Consider the following 20,125-nt stretch of genomic DNA (forward strand, 5'->3'; position numbering starts at 1 on the left):
GAAAAACTGCTTTTAGCAAGAAAAGTGCCCTTTGCAGATAGAGCTCAAATTCGAAAAACAAACACGTATTCATGTTCCCCAACCTCCCCGAAGACCAAAAAACCATGCGTTTTGCAGATCTGATGTCTCCTTGCGGAGATAGCCCATGTTATATCTTGCATTTGTTAGGAAAAACTGCTTTTAGCAAGAAAAGTGCCCTTTGCAGATAGAGCTCAAATTCGAAAAACAAACACGTATTCATGTTCCCCCGGCTCACCGAAGACAAAAAAACCATGAGTTATGCAGATCTGATGTCTCCTTGCGGAGATAGCCCATGTTATATCTTGCATTTGTTAGGAAAAACTGCTTTTAGCAAGAAAAGTGCCCATTGCAGATAGAGCTCAAATTCGAAAAACAAACACATATTCATGTTCCCCCGGCTCACCGAAGACCAAAAAACCAAGAGTTATGCAGATCTGATGTCTCCTTGCGGAGATAGCCCATGTTATATCTTGCATTTGTTAGGAAAAACTGCTTTTAGCAAGAAAAGTGCCCTTTGCAGATAGAGCTCAAATTCGAAAGACAAACACATATTCATGTTCCCCCGGCTCACCGAAGACCAAAAAACCATGAGTTATGCAGATCTGATGTCTCCTTGCGGAGATAGCCCATGTTATATCTTGCATTTGTTAGGAAAAACTGCTTTTAGCAAGAAAAGTGCCCTTTGCAGATAGAGCTCAAATTCGAAAAACAAACACGTATTCATGTTCCCCCGGCTCACCGAAGACAAAAAAACCATGAGTTATGCAGATCTGATGTCTCCTTGCGGAGATAGCCCATGTTATATCTTGCATTTGTTAGGAAAAACTGCTTTTAGCAAGAAAAGTGCCCTTTGCAGATAGAGCTCAAATTCGAAAAACAAACACATATTCATGTTCCCCCGGCTCACCGAAGACCAAAAAACCATGAGTTATGCAGATCTGATGTCTCCTTGCGGAGATAGCCCATGTTATATCTTGCATTTGTTAGGAAAAACTGCTTTTAGCAAGAAAAGTGCCCTTTGCAGATAGAGCTCAAATTCGAAAAACAAACACATATTCATGTTCCCCCGGCTCACCGAAGACCAAAAAACCATGAGTTATGCAGATCTGATGTCTCCTTGCGGAGATAGCCCATGTTATATCTTGCATTTGTTAGGAAAAACTGCTTTTAGCAAGAAAAGTGCCCTTTGCAGATAGAGCTCAAATTCGAAAAACAAACACGTATTCATGTTCCCCCGGCTCACCGAAGACAAAAAAACCATGAGTTATGCAGATCTGATGTCTCCTTGCGGAGATAGCCCATGTTATATCTTGCATTTGTTAGGAAAAACTGCTTTTAGCAAGAAAAGTGCCCTTTGAAGATAGAGCTCAAATTCGAAAAACAAACACGTATTCATGTTCCCCAACCTCCCCGAAGACCAAAAAACCATGCGTTTTGCAGATCTGATGTCTCCTTGCGGAGATAGCCCATGTTATATCTTGCATTTGTTAGGAAAAAATGCTTTTAGCAAGAAAAGTGCCCTTTGCAGATAGAGCTCAAATTCGAAAAACAAACACATATTCATGTTCCCCCGGCTCACCGAAGACCAAAAAACCATGAGTTATGCAGATCTGATGTCTCCTTGCGGAGATAGCCCATGTTATATCTTGCATTTGTTAGGAAAAACTGCTTTTAGCAAGAAAAGTGCCCTTTGCAGATAGAGCTCAAATTCGAAAAACAAACACGTATTCATGTTCCCCAACCTCCCCGAAGACCAAAAAACCATGCGTTTTGCAGATCTGATGTCTCCTTGCGGAGATAGCCCATGTTATATCTTGCATTTGTTAGGAAAAACTGCTTTTAGCAAGAAAAGTGCCCTTTGCAGATAGAGCTCAAATTCGAAAAACAAACACATATTCATGTTCCCCCGGCTCACCGAAGACAAAAAAACCATGAGTTATGCAGATCTGATGTCTCCTTTCGGAGATAGCCCATGTTATATCTTGCATTTGTTAGGAAAAACTGTTTATAGCATGAAAAGTGCCCATTGCAGATAGAGCTCAAATTCGAAAAACAAACACATATTCATGTTCCCCCGGCTCACCGAAGACCAAGAAACCATGAGTTATGCAGATCTGATGTCTCCTTGCGGAGATAGCCCATGTTATATCTTGCATTTGTTAGGAAAAACTGCTTTTAGCAAGAAAAGTGCCCATTGCAGATAGAGCTCAAATTCGAAAAACAAACACATATTCATGTTCCCCCGGCTCACCGAAGACCAAAAAACCATGAGTTATGCAGATCTGATGTCTCCTTGCGGAGATAGCCCATGTTATATCTTGCATTTGTTAGGAAAAACTGCTTTTAGCAAGAAAAGTGCCCTTTGCAGATAGAGCTCAAATTCGAAAAACAAACACATATTCATGTTCCCCCGGCTCACCGAAGACCAAAAAACCATGAGTTATGCAGATCTGATGTCTCCTTGCGGAGATAGCCCATGTTATATCTTGCATTTGTTAGGAAAAACTGCTTTTAGCAAGAAAAGTGCCCTTTGCAGATAGAGCTCAAATTCGAAAAACAAACACGTATTCATGTTCCCCCGGCTCACCAAAGACAAAAAAACCATGAGTTATGCAGATCTGATGTCTCCTTGCGGAGATAGCCCATGTTATATCTTGCATTTGTTAGGAAAAACTGCTTTTAGCAAGAAAAGTGCCCTTTGCAGATAGAGCTCAAATTCGAAAAACAAACACGTATTCATGTTCCCCAACCTCCCCGAAGACCAAAAAACCATGCGTTTTGCAGATCTGATGTCTCCTTGCGGAGATAGCCCATGTTATATCTTGCATTTGTTAGGAAAAACTGCTTTTAGCAAGAAAAGTGCCCTTTGCAGATAGAGCTCAAATTCGAAAAACAAACACGTATTCATGTTCCCCCGGCTCACCGAAGACAAAAAAACCATGAGTTATGCAGATCTGATGTCTCCTTGCGGAGATAGCCCATGTTATATCTTGCATTTGTTAGGAAAAACTGCTTTTAGCAAGAAAAGTGCCCTTTGCAGATAGAGCTCAAATTCGAAAAACAAACACGTATTCATGTTCCCCAACCTCCCCGAAGACCAAAAAACCATGCGTTTTGCAGATCTGATGTCTCCTTGCGGAGATAGCCCATGTTATATCTTGCATTTGTTAGGAAAAACTGCTTTTAGCAAGAAAAGTGCTCTTTGCAGATAGAGCTCAAATTCGAAAAACAAACACATATTCATGTTCCCCCGGCTCACCGAAGACCAAAAAACCATGAGTTATGCAGATCTGATGTCTCCTTGCGGAGATAGCCCATGTTATATCTTGCATTTGTTAGGAAAAACTGCTTTTAGCAAGAAAAGTGCCCTTTGCAGATAGAGCTCAAATTCGAAAAACAAACACATATTCATGTTCCCCCGGCTCACCGAAGACCAAAAAACCATGAGTTATGCAGATCTGATGTCTCCTTGCGGAGATAGCCCATGTTATATCTTGCATTTGTTAGGAAAAACTGCTTTTAGCAAGAAAAGTGCCCTTTGCAGATAGAGCTCAAATTCGAAAAACAAACACGTATTCATGTTCCCCAACCTCCCCGAAGACCAAAAAACCATGCGTTTTGCAGATCTGATGTCTCCTTGCGGAGATAGCCCATGTTATATCTTGCATTTGTTAGGAAAAACTGCTTTTAGCAAGAAAAGTGCCCTTTGCAGATAGAGCTCAAATTCGAAAAACAAACACATATTCATGTTCCCCCGGCTCACCGAAGACCAAAAAACCATGAGTTATGCAGATCTGATGTCTCCTTGCGGAGATAGCCCATGTTATATCTTGCATTTGTTAGGAAAAACTGCTTTTAGCAAGAAAAGTGCCCTTTGCAGATAGAGCTCAAATTCGAAAAACAAACACGTATTCATGTTCCCCCGGCTCACCGAAGACAAAAAAACCATGAGTTATGCAGATCTGATGTCTCCTTGCGGAGATAGCCCATGTTATATCTTGCATTTGTTAGGAAAAACTGCTTTTAGCAAGAAAAGTGCCCTTTGCAGATAGAGCTCAAATTCGAAAAACAAACACGTATTCATGTTCCCCAACCTCCCCGAAGACCAAAAAACCATGCGTTTTGCAGATCTGATGTCTCCTTGCGGAGATAGCCCATGTTATATCTTGCATTTGTTAGGAAAAACTGCTTTTAGCAAGAAAAGTGCTCTTTGCAGATAGAGCTCAAATTTGAAAAACAAACACATATTCATGTTCCCCCGGCTCACCGAAGACAAAAAAACCATGAGTTATGCAGATCTGATGTCTCCTTGCGGAGATAGCCCATGTTATATCTTGCATTTGTTAGGAAAAACTGCTTTTAGCAAGAAAAGTGCCCTTTGCAGATAGAGCTCAAATTCGAAAAACAAACACGTATTCATGTTCCCCCGGCTCACCAAAGACAAAAAAACCATGAGTTATGCAGATCTGATGTCTCCTTGCGGAGATAGCCCATGTTATATCTTGCATTTGTTAGGAAAAACTGCTTTTAGCAAGAAAAGTGCCCTTTGCAGATAGAGCTCAAATTCGAAAAACAAACACGTATTCATGTTCCCCAACCTCCCCGAAGACCAAAAAACCATGCGTTTTGCAGATCTGATGTCTCCTTGCGGAGATAGCCCATGTTATATCTTGCATTTGTTAGGAAAAACTGCTTTTAGCAAGAAAAGTGCCCTTTGCAGATAGAGCTCAAATTCGAAAAACAAACACGTATTCATGTTCCCCCGGCTCACCGAAGACAAAAAAACCATGAGTTATGCAGATCTGATGTCTCCTTGCGGAGATAGCCCATGTTATATCTTGCATTTGTTAGGAAAAACTGCTTTTAGCAAGAAAAGTGCCCATTGCAGATAGAGCTCAAATTCGAAAAACAAACACATATTCATGTTCCCCCGGCTCACCGAAGACCAAAAAACCAAGAGTTATGCAGATCTGATGTCTCCTTGCGGAGATAGCCCATGTTATATCTTGCATTTGTTAGGAAAAACTGCTTTTAGCAAGAAAAGTGCCCTTTGCAGATAGAGCTCAAATTCGAAAGACAAACACATATTCATGTTCCCCCGGCTCACCGAAGACCAAAAAACCATGAGTTATGCAGATCTGATGTCTCCTTGCGGAGATAGCCCATGTTATATCTTGCATTTGTTAGGAAAAACTGCTTTTAGCAAGAAAAGTGCCCTTTGCAGATAGAGCTCAAATTCGAAAAACAAACACGTATTCATGTTCCCCCGGCTCACCGAAGACAAAAAAACCATGAGTTATGCAGATCTGATGTCTCCTTGCGGAGATAGCCCATGTTATATCTTGCATTTGTTAGGAAAAACTGCTTTTAGCAAGAAAAGTGCCCTTTGCAGATAGAGCTCAAATTCGAAAAACAAACACATATTCATGTTCCCCCGGCTCACCGAAGACCAAAAAACCATGAGTTATGCAGATCTGATGTCTCCTTGCGGAGATAGCCCATGTTATATCTTGCATTTGTTAGGAAAAACTGCTTTTAGCAAGAAAAGTGCCCTTTGCAGATAGAGCTCAAATTCGAAAAACAAACACATATTCATGTTCCCCCGGCTCACCGAAGACCAAAAAACCATGAGTTATGCAGATCTGATGTCTCCTTGCGGAGATAGCCCATGTTATATCTTGCATTTGTTAGGAAAAACTGCTTTTAGCAAGAAAAGTGCCCTTTGCAGATAGAGCTCAAATTCGAAAAACAAACACGTATTCATGTTCCCCCGGCTCACCGAAGACAAAAAAACCATGAGTTATGCAGATCTGATGTCTCCTTGCGGAGATAGCCCATGTTATATCTTGCATTTGTTAGGAAAAACTGCTTTTAGCAAGAAAAGTGCCCTTTGAAGATAGAGCTCAAATTCGAAAAACAAACACGTATTCATGTTCCCCAACCTCCCCGAAGACCAAAAAACCATGCGTTTTGCAGATCTGATGTCTCCTTGCGGAGATAGCCCATGTTATATCTTGCATTTGTTAGGAAAAAATGCTTTTAGCAAGAAAAGTGCCCTTTGCAGATAGAGCTCAAATTCGAAAAACAAACACATATTCATGTTCCCCCGGCTCACCGAAGACCAAAAAACCATGAGTTATGCAGATCTGATGTCTCCTTGCGGAGATAGCCCATGTTATATCTTGCATTTGTTAGGAAAAACTGCTTTTAGCAAGAAAAGTGCCCTTTGCAGATAGAGCTCAAATTCGAAAAACAAACACGTATTCATGTTCCCCAACCTCCCCGAAGACCAAAAAACCATGCGTTTTGCAGATCTGATGTCTCCTTGCGGAGATAGCCCATGTTATATCTTGCATTTGTTAGGAAAAACTGCTTTTAGCAAGAAAAGTGCCCTTTGCAGATAGAGCTCAAATTCGAAAAACAAACACATATTCATGTTCCCCCGGCTCACCGAAGACAAAAAAACCATGAGTTATGCAGATCTGATGTCTCCTTTCGGAGATAGCCCATGTTATATCTTGCATTTGTTAGGAAAAACTGTTTATAGCATGAAAAGTGCCCATTGCAGATAGAGCTCAAATTCGAAAAACAAACACATATTCATGTTCCCCCGGCTCACCGAAGACCAAGAAACCATGAGTTATGCAGATCTGATGTCTCCTTGCGGAGATAGCCCATGTTATATCTTGCATTTGTTAGGAAAAACTGCTTTTAGCAAGAAAAGTGCCCATTGCAGATAGAGCTCAAATTCGAAAAACAAACACATATTCATGTTCCCCCGGCTCACCGAAGACCAAAAAACCATGAGTTATGCAGATCTGATGTCTCCTTGCGGAGATAGCCCATGTTATATCTTGCATTTGTTAGGAAAAACTGCTTTTAGCAAGAAAAGTGCCCTTTGCAGATAGAGCTCAAATTCGAAAAACAAACACATATTCATGTTCCCCCGGCTCACCGAAGACCAAAAAACCATGAGTTATGCAGATCTGATGTCTCCTTGCGGAGATAGCCCATGTTATATCTTGCATTTGTTAGGAAAAACTGCTTTTAGCAAGAAAAGTGCCCTTTGCAGATAGAGCTCAAATTCGAAAAACAAACACGTATTCATGTTCCCCCGGCTCACCGAAGACAAAAAAACCATGAGTTATGCAGATCTGATGTCTCCTTGCGGAGATAGCCCATGTTATATCTTGCATTTGTTAGGAAAAACTGCTTTTAGCAAGAAAAGTGCCCTTTGCAGATAGAGCTCAAATTCGAAAAACAAACACGTATTCATGTTCCCCAACCTCCCCGAAGACCAAAAAACCATGCGTTTTGCAGATCTGATGTCTCCTTGCGGAGATAGCCCATGTTATATCTTGCATTTGTTAGGAAAAACTGCTTTTAGCAAGAAAAGTGCCCTTTGCAGATAGAGCTCAAATTCGAAAAACAAACACGTATTCATGTTCCCCCGGCTCACCGAAGACAAAAAAACCATGAGTTATGCAGATCTGATGTCTCCTTGCGGAGATAGCCCATGTTATATCTTGCATTTGTTAGGAAAAACTGCTTTTAGCAAGAAAAGTGCCCTTTGCAGATAGAGCTCAAATTCGAAAAACAAACACGTATTCATGTTCCCCAACCTCCCCGAAGACCAAAAAACCATGCGTTTTGCAGATCTGATGTCTCCTTGCGGAGATAGCCCATGTTATATCTTGCATTTGTTAGGAAAAACTGCTTTTAGCAAGAAAAGTGCTCTTTGCAGATAGAGCTCAAATTCGAAAAACAAACACATATTCATGTTCCCCCGGCTCACCGAAGACCAAAAAACCATGAGTTATGCAGATCTGATGTCTCCTTGCGGAGATAGCCCATGTTATATCTTGCATTTGTTAGGAAAAACTGCTTTTAGCAAGAAAAGTGCCCTTTGCAGATAGAGCTCAAATTCGAAAAACAAACACATATTCATGTTCCCCCGGCTCACCGAAGACCAAAAAACCATGAGTTATGCAGATCTGATGTCTCCTTGCGGAGATAGCCCATGTTATATCTTGCATTTGTTAGGAAAAACTGCTTTTAGCAAGAAAAGTGCCCTTTGCAGATAGAGCTCAAATTCGAAAAACAAACACGTATTCATGTTCCCCCGGCTCACCGAAGACAAAAAAACCATGAGTTATGCAGATCTGATGTCTCCTTGCGGAGATAGCCCATGTTATATCTTGCATTTGTTAGGAAAAACTGCTTTTAGCAAGAAAAGTGCCCTTTGCAGATAGAGCTCAAATTCGAAAAACAAACACGTATTCATGTTCCCCAACCTCCCCGAAGACCAAAAAACCATGCGTTTTGCAGATCTGATGTCTCCTTGCGGAGATAGCCCATGTTATATCTTGCATTTGTTAGGAAAAACTGCTTTTAGCAAGAAAAGTGCCCTTTGCAGATAGAGCTCAAATTCGAAAAACAAACACGTATTCATGTTCCCCCGGCTCACCGAAGACAAAAAAACCATGAGTTATGCAGATCTGATGTCTCCTTGCGGAGATAGCCCATGTTATATCTTGCATTTGTTAGGAAAAACTGCTTTTAGCAAGAAAAGTGCCCTTTGCAGATAGAGCTCAAATTCGAAAAACAAACACGTATTCATGTTCCCCAACCTCCCCGAAGACCAAAAAACCATGCGTTTTGCAGATCTGATGTCTCCTTGCGGAGATAGCCCATGTTATATCTTGCATTTGTTAGGAAAAACTGCTTTTAGCAAGAAAAGTGCTCTTTGCAGATAGAGCTCAAATTTGAAAAACAAACACATATTCATGTTCCCCCGGCTCACCGAAGACAAAAAAACCATGAGTTATGCAGATCTGATGTCTCCTTGCGGAGATAGCCCATGTTATATCTTGCATTTGTTAGGAAAAACTGTTTATAGCATGAAAAGTGCCCATTGCAGATAGAGCTCAAATTCGAAAAACAAACACATATTCATGTTCCCCCGGCTCACCGAAGACCAAAAAACCATGAGTTATGCAGATCTGATGTCTCCTTGCGGAGATAGCCCATGTTATATCTTGCATTTGTTAGGAAAAACTGCTTTTAGCAAGAAAAGTGCCCTTTGCAGATAGAGCTCAAATTCGAAAAACAAACACGTATTCATGTTCCCCAACCTCCCCGAAGACCAAAAAACCATGAGTTATGCAGTTCTGATGTCTCCTTGCGGAGATAGCGCATGTTATATCTTGCATTTGTTAGGAAAAACTGCTTTTAGCAAGAAAAGTGCCCTTTGCAGATAGAGCTCAAATTCGAAAAACAAACACATATTCATGTTCCCCCGGCTCACCGAAGACAAAAAAACCATGAGTTATGCAGATCTGATGTCTCCTTGCGGAGATAGCCCATGTTATATCTTGCATTTGTTAGGAAAAACTGCTTTTAGCAAGAAAAGTGCCCTTTGCAGATAGAGCTCAAATTCGAAAAACAAACACATATTCATGTTCCCCCGGCTCACCGAAGACCAAAAAACCATGAGTTATGCAGATCTGATGTCTCCTTGCGGAGATAGCCCATGTTATATCTTGCATTTGTTAGGAAAAACTGCTTTTAGCAAGAAAAGTGCCCTTTGCAGATAGAGCTCAAATTCGAAAAACAAACACGTATTCATGTTCCCCCGGCTCACCGAAGACAAAAAAACCATGAGTTATGCAGTTCTGATGTCTCCTTGCGGAGATAGCCCATGTTATATCTTGCATTTGTTAGGAAAAACTGCTTTTAGCAAGAAAAGTGCCCTTTGCAGATAGAGCTCAAATTCGAAAAACAAACACATATTCATGTTCCCCCGGCTCACCGAAGACCAAAAAACCATGAGTTATGCAGATCTGATGTCTCCTTGCGGAGATAGCCCATGTTATATCTTGCATTTGTTAGGAAAAACTGCTTTTAGCAAGAAAAGTGCCCTTTGCAGATAGAGCTCAAATTCGAAAAACAAACACGTATTCATGTTCCCCCGGCTCACCAAAGACAAAAAAACCATGAGTTATGCAGATCTGATGTCTCCTTGCGGAGATAGCCCATGTTATATCTTGCATTTGTTAGGAAAAACTGCTTTTAGCAAGAAAAGTGCCCTTTGCAGATAGAGCTCAAATTCGAAAAACAAACACGTATTCATGTTCCCCAACCTCCCCGAAGACCAAAAAACCATGCGTTTTGCAGATCTGATGTCTCCTTGCGGAGATAGCCCATGTTATATCTTGCATTTGTTAGGAAAAACTGCTTTTAGCAAGAAAAGTGCCCTTTGCAGATAGAGCTCAAATTCGAAAAACAAACACGTATTCATGTTCCCCCGGCTCACCGAAGACAAAAAAACCATGAGTTATGCAGATCTGATGTCTCCTTGCGGAGATAGCCCATGTTATATCTTCCATTTGTTAGGAAAAACTGCTTTTAGCAAGAAAAGTGCCCATTGCAGATAGAGCTCAAATTCGAAAAACAAACACATATTCATGTTCCCCCGGCTCACCGAAGACCAAAAAACCATGAGCTATGCAGATCTGATGTCTCCTTGCGGAGATAGCCCATGTTATATCTTGCATTTGTTAGGAAAAACTGCTTTTAGCAAGAAAAGTGCCCTTTGCAGATAGAGCTCAAATTCGAAAAACAAACACATATTCATGTTCCCCCGGCTCACCGAAGACCAAAAAACCATGAGTTATGCAGATCTGATGTCTCCTTTCGGAGATAGCCCATGTTATATCTTGCATTTGTTAGGAAAAACTGCTTTTAGCAAGAAAAGTGCTCTTTGCAGATAGAGCTCAAATTTGAAAAACAAACACATATTCATGTTCCCCCGGCTCACCGAAGACAAAAAAACCATGAGTTATGCAGATCTGATGTCTCCTTGCGGAGATAGCCCATGTTATATCTTGCATTTGTTAGGAAAAACTGTTTATAGCATGAAAAGTGCCCATTGCAGATAGAGCTCAAATTCGAAAAACAAACACATATTCATGTTCCCCCGGCTCACCGAAGACAAAAAAACCATGAGTTATGCAGATCTGATGTCTCCTTGCGGAGATAGCCCATGTTATATCTTGCATTTGTTAGGAAAAACTGCTTTTAGCAAGAAAAGTGCCCTTTGCAGATAGAGCTCAAATTCGAAAAACAAACACATATTCATGTTCCCCCGGCTCACCGAAGACCAAAAAACCATGAGTTATGCAGATCTGATGTCTCCTTGCGGAGATAGCCCATGTTATATCTTGCATTTGTTAGGAAAAACTGCTTTTAGCAAGAAAAGTGCCCTTTGCAGATAGAGCTCAAATTCGAAAAACAAACACGTATTCATGTTCCCCCGGCTCACCGAAGACAAAAAAACCATGAGTTATGCAGTTCTGATGTCTCCTTGCGGAGATAGCCCATGTTATATCTTGCATTTGTTAGGAAAAACTGCTTTTAGCAAGAAAAGTGCCCTTTGCAGATAGAGCTCAAATTCGAAAAACAAACACATATTCATGTTCCTCCGGCTCACCGAAGACCAAAAAACCATGAGTTATGCAGATCTGATGTCTCCTTGCGGAGATAGCCCATGTTATATCTTGCATTTGTTAGGAAAAACTGCTTTTAGCAAGAAAAGTGCCCTTTGCAGATAGAGCTCAAATTCGAAAAACAAACACGTATTCATGTTCCCCCGGCTCACCAAAGACAAAAAAACCATGAGTTATGCAGATCTGATGTCTCCTTGCGGAGATAGCCCATGTTATATCTTGCATTTGTTAGGAAAAACTGCTTTTAGCAAGAAAAGTGCCCTTTGCAGATAGAGCTCAAATTCGAAAAACAAACACGTATTCATGTTCCCCAACCTCCCCGAAGACCAAAAAACCATGCGTTTTGCAGATCTGATGTCTCCTTGCGGAGATAGCCCATGTTATATCTTGCATTTGTTAGGAAAAACTGCTTTTAGCAAGAAAAGTGCCCTTTGCAGATAGAGCTCAAATTCGAAAAACAAACACGTATTCATGTTCCCCCGGCTCACCGAAGACAAAAAAACCATGAGTTATGCAGATCTGATGTCTCCTTGCGGAGATAGCCCATGTTATATCTTGCATTTGTTAGGAAAAACTGCTTTTAGCAAGAAAAGTGCCCATTGCAGATAGAGCTCAAATTCGAAAAACAAACACATATTCATGTTCCCCCGGCTCACCGAAGACCAAAAAACCATGAGTTATGCAGATCTGATGTCTCCTTGCGGAGATAGCCCATGTTATATCTTGCATTTGTTAGGAAAAACTGCTTTTAGCAAGAAAAGTGCCCTTTGCAGATAGAGCTCAAATTCGAAAAACAAACACATATTCATGTTCCCCCGGCTCACCGAAGACCAAAAAACCATGAGTTATGCAGATCTGATGTCTCCTTTCGGAGATAGCCCATGTTATATCTTGCATTTGTTAGGAAAAACTGTTTATAGCATGAAAAGTGCCCATTGCAGATAGAGCTCAAATTCGAAAAACAAACACATATTCATGTTCCCCCGGCTCACCGAAGACCAAAAAACCATGAGTTATGCAGATCTGATGTCTCCTTGCGGAGATAGCCCATGTTATATCTTGCATTTGTTAGGAAAAACTGCTTTTAGCAAGAAAAGTGCCCATTGCAGATAGAGCTCAAATTCGAAAAACAAACACATATTCATGTTCCCCCGGCTCACCGAAGACCAAAAAACCATGAGTTATGCAGATCTGATGTCTCCTTGCGGAGATAGCCCATGTTATATCTTGCATTTGTTAGGAAAAACTGCTTTTAGCAAGAAAAGTGCCCTTTGCAGATAGAGCTCAAATTCGAAAAACAAACACATATTCATGTTCCCCCGGCTCACCGAAGACCAAAAAACCATGAGTTATGCAGATCTGATGTCTCCTTGCGGAGATAGCCCATGTTATATCTTGCATTTGTTAGGAAAAACTGCTTTTAGCAAGAAAAGTGCCCTTTGCAGATAGAGCTCAAATTCGAAAAACAAACACGTATTCATGTTCCCCCGGCTCACCGAAGACAAAAAAACCATGAGTTATGCAGTTCTGATGTCTCCTTGCGGAGATAGCCCATGTTATATCTTGCATTTGTTAGGAAAAACTGCTTTTAGCAAGAAAAGTGCCCTTTGCAGATAGAGCTCAAATTCGAAAAACAAACACATATTCATGTTCCCCCGGCTCACCGAAGACCAAAAAACCATGAGTTATGCAGATCTGATGTCTCCTTGCGGAGATAGCCCATGTTATATCTTGCATTTGTTAGGAAAAACTGCTTTTAGCAAGAAAAGTGCCCTTTGCAGATAGAGCTCAAATTCGAAAAACAAACACGTATTCATGTTCCCCCGGCTCACCAAAGACAAAAAAACCATGAGTTATGCAGATCTGATGTCTCCTTGCGGAGATAGCCCATGTTATATCTTGCATTTGTTAGGAAAAACTGCTTTTAGCAAGAAAAGTGCCCTTTGCAGATAGAGCTCAAATTCGAAAAACAAACACGTATTCATGTTCCCCAACCTCCCCGAAGACCAAAAAACCATGCGTTTTGCAGATCTGATGTCTCCTTGCGGAGATAGCCCATGTTATATCTTGCATTTGTTAGGAAAAACTGCTTTTAGCAAGAAAAGTGCCCTTTGCAGATAGAGCTCAAATTCGAAAAACAAACACGTATTCATGTTCCCCCGGCTCACCGAAGACAAAAAAACCATGAGTTATGCAGTTCTGATGTCTCCTTGCGGAGATAGCCCATGTTATATCTTGCATTTGTTAGGAAAAACTGCTTTTAGCAAGAAAAGTGCCCTTTGCAGATAGAGCTCAAATTCGAAAAACAAACACATATTCATGTTCCCCCGGCTCACCGAAGACCAAAAAACCATGAGTTATGCAGATCTGATGTCTCCTTGCGGAGATAGCCCATGTTATATCTTGCATTTGTTAGGAAAAACTGCTTTTAGCAAGAAAAGTGCCCTTTGCAGATAGAGCTCAAATTCGAAAAACAAACACGTATTCATGTTCCCCCGGCTCACCAAAGACAAAAAAACCATGAGTTATGCAGATCTGATGTCTCCTTGCGGAGATAGCCCATGTTATATCTTGCATTTGTTAGGAAAAACTGCTTTTAGCAAGAAAAGTGCCCTTTGCAGATAGAGCTCAAATTCGAAAAACAAACACGTATTCATGTTCCCCAACCTCCCCGAAGACCAAAAAACCATGCGTTTTGCAGATCTGATGTCTCCTTGCGGAGATAGCCCATGTTATATCTTGCATTTGTTAGGAAAAACTGCTTTTAGCAAGAAAAGTGCCCTTTGCAGATAGAGCTCAAATTCGAAAAACAAACACGTATTCATGTTCCCCCGGCTCACCGAAGACAAAAAAACCATGAGTTATGCAGATCTGATGTCTCATTGCGGAGATAGCCCATGTTATATCTTGCATTTGTTAGGAAAAACTGCTTTTAGCAAGAAAAGTGCCCATTGCAGATAGAGCTCAAATTCGAAAAACAAACACATATTCATGTTCCCCCGGCTCACCGAAGACCAAAAAACCATGAGTTATGCAGATCTGATGTCTCCTTGCGGAGATAGCCCATGTTATATCTTGCATTTGTTAGGAAAAACTGCTTTTAGCAAGAAAAGTGCCCTTTGCAGATAGAGCTCAAATTCGAAAAACAAACACATATTCATGTTCCCCCGGCTCACCGAAGACCAAAAAACCATGAGTTATGCAGATCTGATGTCTCCTTTCGGAGATAGCCCATGTTATATCTTGCATTTGTTAGGAAAAACTGTTTATAGCATGAAAAGTGCCCATTGCAGATAGAGCTCAAATTCGAAAAACAAACACATATTCATGTTCCCCCGGCTCACCGAAGACCAAAAAACCATGAGTTATGCAGATCTGATGTCTCCTTGCGGAGATAGCCCATGTTATATCTTGCATTTGTTAGGAAAAACTGCTTTTAGCAAGAAAAGTGCCCATTGCAGATAGAGCTCAAATTCGAAAAACAAACACATATTCATGTTCCCCCGGCTCACCGAAGACCAAAAAACCATGAGTTATGCAGATCTGATGTCTCCTTGCGGAGATAGCCCATGTTATATCTTGCATTTGTTAGGAAAAACTGCTTTTAGCAAGAAAAGTGCCCTTTGCAGATAGAGCTCAAATTCGAAAAACAAACACATATTCATGTTCCCCCGGCTCACCGAAGACCAAAAAACCATGAGTTATGCAGATCTGATGTCTCCTTGCGGAGATAGCCCATGTTATATCTTGCATTTGTTAGGAAAAACTGCTTTTAGCAAGAAAAGTGCCCTTTGCAGATAGAGCTCAAATTCGAAAAACAAACACGTATTCATGTTCCCCCGGCTCACCGAAGACAAAAAAACCATGAGTTATGCAGATCTGATGTCTCCTTGCGGAGATAGCCCATGTTATATCTTGCATTTGTTAGGAAAAACTGCTTTTAGCAAGAAAAGTGCCCTTTGCAGATAGAGCTCAAATTCGAAAAACAAACACGTATTCATGTTCCCCAACCTCCCCGAAGACCAAAAAACCATGCGTTTTGCAGATCTGATGTCTCCTTGCGGAGATAGCCCATGTTATATCTTGCATTTGTTAGGAAAAACTGCTTTTAGCAAGAAAAGTGCCCTTTGCAGATAGAGCTCAAATTCGAAAAACAAACACGTATTCATGTTCCCCCGGCTCACCGAAGACAAAAAAACCATGAGTTATGCAGATCTGATGTCTCCTTGCGGAGATAGCCCATGTTATATCTTGCATTTGTTAGGAAAAACTGCTTTTAGCAAGAAAAGTGCCCTTTGCAGATAGAGCTCAAATTCGAAAAACAAACACGTATTCATGTTCCCCAACCTCCCCGAAGACCAAAAAACCATGCGTTTTGCAGATCTGATGTCTCCTTGCGGAGATAGCCCATGTTATATCTTGCATTTGTTAGGAAAAACTGCTTTTAGCAAGAAAAGTGCTCTTTGCAGATAGAGCTCAAATTTGAAAAACAAACACATATTCATGTTCCCCCGGCTCACCGAAGACAAAAAAACCATGAGTTATGCAGATCTGATGTCTACTTGCGGAGATAGCCCATGTTATATCTTGCATTTGTTAGGAAAAACTGTTTATAGCATGAAAAGTGCCCAATGCAGATAGAGCTCAAATTCGAAAAACAAACACATATTCATGTTCCCCCGGCTCACCGAAGACCAAAAAACCATGAGTTATGCAGATCTGATGTCTCCTTGCGGAGATAGCCCATGTTATATCTTGCATTTGTTAGGAAAAACTGCTTTTAGCAAGAAAAGTGCCCTTTGCAGATAGAGCTCAAATTCGAAAAACAAACACGTATTCATGTTCCCCAACCTCCCCGAAGACCAAAAAACCATGAGTTATGCAGTTCTGATGTCTCCTTGCGGAGATAGCGCATGTTATATCTTGCATTTGTTAGGAAAAACTGCTTTTAGCAAGAAAAGTGCCCTTTGCAGATAGAGCTCAAATTCGAAAAACAAACACATATTCATGTTCCCCCGGCTCACCGAAGACAAAAAAACCATGAGTTATGCAGATCTGATGTCTCCTTGCGGAGATAGCCCATGTTATATCTTGCATTTGTTAGGAAAAACTGCTTTTAGCAAGAAAAGTGCCCTTTGCAGATAGAGCTCAAATTCGAAAAACAAACACATATTCATGTTCCCCCGGCTCACCGAAGACCAAAAAACCATGAGTTATGCAGATCTGATGTCTCCTTGCGGAGATAGCCCATGTTATATCTTGCATTTGTTAGGAAAAACTGCTTTTAGCAAGAAAAGTGCCCTTTGCAGATAGAGCTCAAATTCGAAAAACAAACACATATTCATGTTCCCCCGGCTCACCGAAGACCAAAAAACCATGAGTTATGCAGATCTGATGTCTCCTTGCGGAGATAGCCCATGTTATATCTTGCATTTGTTAGGAAAAACTGCTTTTAGCAAGAAAAGTGCCCTTTGCAGATAGAGCTCAAATTCGAAAAACAAACACATATTCATGTTCCCCCGGCTCACCGAAGACAAAAAAACCATGAGTTATGCAGATCTGATGTCTCCTTGCGGAGATAGCCCATGTTATATCTTGCATTTGTTAGGAAAAACTGCTTTTAGCAAGAAAAGTGCCCATTGCAGATAGAGCTCAAATTCGAAAAACAAACACATATTCATGTTCCCCCGGCTCACCGAAGACCAAAAAACCATGAGTTATGCAGATCTGATGTCTCCTTGCGGAGATAGCCCATGTTATATCTTGCATTTGTTAGGAAAAACTGCTTTTAGCAAGAAAAGTGCCCTTTGCAGATAGAGCTCAAATTCGAAAAACAAACACGTATTCATGTTCCCCCGGCTCACCGAAGACAAAAAAACCATGAGTTATGCAGATCTGATGTCTCCTTGCGGAGATAGCCCATGTTATATCTTGCATTTGTTAGGAAAAACTGCTTTTAGCAAGAAAAGTGCCCTTTGCAGATAGAGCTCAAATTCGAAAAACAAACATGTATTCATGTTCCCCAACCTCCCCGAAGACCAAAAAACCATGCGTTTTGCAGATCTGATGTCTCCTTGCGGAGATAGCCCATGTTATATCTTGCATTTGTTAGGAAAAACTGCTTTTAGCAAGAAAAGTGCTCTTTGCAGATAGAGCTCAAATTCGAAAAACAAACACATATTCATGTTCCCCCGGCTCACCGAAGACAAAAAAACCATGAGTTATGCAGATCTGATGTCTCCTTGCGGAGATAGCCCATGTTATATCTTGCATTTGTTAGGAAAATCTGTTTATAGCATGAAAAGTGCCCATTGCAGATAGAGCTCAAATTCGAAAAACAAACATATTCATGTTCCCCCGGCTCACCGAAGACCAAAAAACCATGAGTTATGCAGATCTGATGTCTCCTTGCGGAGATAGCCCATGTTATATCTTGCATTTGTTAGGAAAAACTGCTTTTAGCAAGAAAAGTGCCCTTTGCAGATAGAGCTCAAATTCGAAAAACAAACACGTATTCATGTTCCCCAACCTCCCCGAAGACCAAAAAACCATGCGTTTTGCAGATCTGATGTCTCCTTGCGGAGATAGCCCATGTTATATCTTGCATTTGTTAGGAAAAACTGCTTTTAGAAAGAAAAGTGCTCTTTGCAGATAGAGCTCAAATTCGAAAAACAAACACATATTCATGTTCCCCCGGCTCACCGAAGACAAAAAAACCATGTTATGCAGATCTGATGTCTCCTTGCGGAGTTAGCCCATGTTATATCTTGCATTTGTTAGGAAAAACTGTTTATAGCATGAAAAGTGCCCATTGCAGATAGAGCTCAAATTCGAAAAACAAACACATATTCATGTTCCCCCGGCTCACCGAAGACCAAAAAACCATGAGTTATGCAGATCTGATGTCTCCTTGCGGAGATAGCCCATATCTTGCATTTGTTAGGAAAAACTGCTTTTAGCAAGAAAAGTGCCCTTTGCAGATAGAGCTCAAATTCGAAAAACAAACACGTATTCATGTTCCCCAACCTCCCCGAAGACCAAAAAACCATGCGTTTTGCAGTTCTGATGTCTCCTTGCGGAGATAGCCCATGTTATATCTTGCATTTGTTAGGAAAAACTGCTTTTAGCAAGAAAAGTGCTCTTTGCAGATAGAGCTCAAATTCGAAAAACAAACACATATTCATGTTCCCCCGGCTCACCGAAGACAAAAAAACCATGAGTTATGCAGATCTGATGTCTCCTTGCGGAGATAGCCCATGTTATATCTTGCATTTGTTAGGAAAAACTGTTTATAGCATGAAAAGTGCCCATTGCAGATAGAGCTCAAATTCGAAAAACAAACACATATTCATGTTCCCCCGGCTCACCGAAGACCAAAAAACCATGAGTTATGCAGATCTGATGTCTCCTTGCGGAGATAGCGCATGTTATATCTTGCATTTGTTAGGAAAAACTGCTTTTAGCAAGAAAAGTGCCCTTTGCAGATAGAGCTCAAATTCGAAAAACAAACACATATTCATGTTCCCCCGGCTCACCGAAGACAAAAAAACCATGAGTTATGCAGATCTGATGTCTCCTTGCGGAGATAGCCCATGTTATATCTTGCATTTGTTAGGAAAAACTGCTTTTAGCAAGAAAAGTGCCCTTTGCAGATAGAGCTCAAATTCGAAAAACAAACACATATTCATGTTCCCCCGGCTCACCGAAGACCAAAAAACCATGAGTTATGCAGATCTGATGTCTCCTTGCGGAGATAGCCCATGTTATATCTTGCATTTGTTAGGAAAAACTGCTTTTAGCAAGAAAAGTGCCCTTTGCAGATAGAGCTCAAATTCGAAAAACAAACACGTATTCATGTTCCCCCGGCTCACCGAAGACAAAAAAACCATGAGTTATGCAGTTCTGATGTCTCCTTGTGGAGATAGCCCATGTTATATCTTGCATTTGTTAGGAAAAACTACTTTTAGCAAGAAAAGTGCCCTTTGCAGATAGAGCTCAAATTCGAAAAACAAACACATATTCATGTTCCCCCGGCTCACCGAAGACCAAAAAACCATGAGTTATGCAGATCTGATGTCTCCTTGCGGAGATAGCCCATGTTATATCTTGCATTTGTTAGGAAAAACTGCTTTTAGCAAGAAAAGTGCCCTTTGCAGATAGAGCTCAAATTCGAAAAACAAACACGTATTCATGTTCCCCCGGCTCACCAAAGACAAAAAAACCATGAGTTATGCAGATCTGATGTCTCCTTGCGGAGATAGCCCATGTTATATCTTGCATTTGTTAGGAAAAACTGCTTTTAGCAAGAAAAGTGCCCTTTGCAGATAGAGCTCAAATTCGAAAAACAAACACGTATTCATGTTCCCCAACCTCCCCGAAGACCAAAAAACCATGCGTTTTGCAGATCTGATGTCTCCTTGCGGAGATAGCCCATGTTATATCTTGCATTTGTTAGGAAAAACTGCTTTTAGCAAGAAAAGTGCCCTTTGCAGATAGAGCTCAAATTCGAAAAACAAACACGTATTCATGTTCCCCCGGCTCACCGAAGACAAAAAAACCATGAGTTATGCAGATCTGATGTCTCCTTGCGGAGATAG

The sequence above is a fragment of the Vipera ursinii genome (genome assembly GCF_947247035.1).
Source record: "Vipera ursinii genome assembly, chromosome: 4".
In the NCBI taxonomy this organism is placed as follows: Eukaryota; Metazoa; Chordata; class Lepidosauria; order Squamata; family Viperidae; genus Vipera; species Vipera ursinii.